Here is a 1606-nt window from a genome sequence, read left to right on the forward strand (position 1 = left end):
GTGGTTAAGAGCACTGGCTGCTCTTGGAGAGGACCCAGGTTCAGTTTCCAGCACCCACATGGCAGCTAACAACTGTTTGTAACTCCAGTTCCAGGGGGTCCGATGCCCTCTTCTGGCCTTCATGGGCATTGTATGGGACACGGGTGCACTTACATACATGTAGACAATACACTCTTACACATAAAATAAAAACAATTTTTTTTTGTCTTTCTGAGACAGGGTCTCCTTGTAGCCCCAACTGTCCTGGAACTCACTATGTTGACCAGGCTGGCCTCAAACTCACAAAGATCCACCTGCCTCTGCCTCCCAAGTGCTGGGATTAAAGGCATACACCACCACGCCTGGCCAAAATAAAATATTTTTTTTAAAAAATAGAGTGGTCAGTAGAAACCCTACAGGTGAATACAGAGCTCTACATCTACTGCCAGTTTACTACTAGGGAGTAGATTTTTATCCTAAAGGAATATTTTTTGAATATCCAAATATCTGTACTGGGGTCTCTCCACAAGACTTTCCTTGAGTGATATGGGAATCAGGTAGTATTTGTCTCAAAAACAAAAACAAGAAACAAAAAGAAAGTAAAGATGAAGTCTAATATTTAAATTTATGAAAGCTGGCCAACAGAATTTTTTTTAACAATTTAGTTATTTGTACAAATGTTTTGATTGCCTGAATGTTTATTGGTGTGTGTATAAGTGCCTGTGAAGGCTGGAAGATGACAACAGAGCCGCCATGCAGGTGCTGGAAGTCGAACCCAGAGCCTCTGGAAGAATAGCAAGTGGTCTTATCCCCTGAGCCACCTCTCCAGACCTGAGAACTTCTTTTAACTAACAAAACCTGGGAGAAAGAAGTGGTATGGATTTGTCTTGTCTCATATTCAAGAGTAAAATAATCTTTAAAGTTGAAAACTCAAGAAATGGAAGTATAAGAGTAAGACATAAATGAAAGAAATTGGCAGAAATACTGGTCTCTGGAATGGAACCAGAGATAAGGGAGACTTCCACATTCATGCAATGCTTTTTGTTTTACTTATCCATTTTTCCATGCATGTTTGCTTTATAATTTGTTAAAAACCATCCTCAAATTAAACTGTGTTTATCTGAGCAGCTTTCTTTTCTGCTCCCTAAAATGTCCATTTCACAGGCTGGAGAGATGGTTCAGCAGTAAAGAGCACTGGCTGCTCTTGCAGAGGATCCAGGTTCAATTCCCAGCACCCACAGAGCAACTAACAACTGTCCATAACTCCAGTTGCAGGGGATCCTTTTGGAGAGCTTTGTCTGACCACTTTGCACTTTCTGGAAGGGACAGAAACTTCCTGCTCTTGATTTAACCAATCAGGTTTCTGCTTTCACATCAATGAAGCAAGCAGCAACATGCATCCTGTCCGATCCGATCCAAAGAGGGAAAGAGGAGCCCAGCTTTGTCCCACCTCCTACACTATAGACTATAAAAGCCTGGGCTCTCTAAGGGGGTGGATGATGCTCCAGTTCTGGCCTCCCTCCCCTCTCCTCTCTCGGGAAGTATGCCCCTTTGTGTGTTCTGGCGAGTGTTACTTTTACTATAATAAACCTTGACTATGTGCTGTGGCTACAAACTTCTTGTCATA

Source organism: Nannospalax galili, unplaced genomic scaffold, assembly GCF_000622305.1.
Source record: "Nannospalax galili isolate Female #2095 unplaced genomic scaffold, S.galili_v1.0 scaffold46, whole genome shotgun sequence".
In the NCBI taxonomy this organism is placed as follows: Eukaryota; Metazoa; Chordata; class Mammalia; order Rodentia; family Spalacidae; genus Nannospalax; species Nannospalax galili.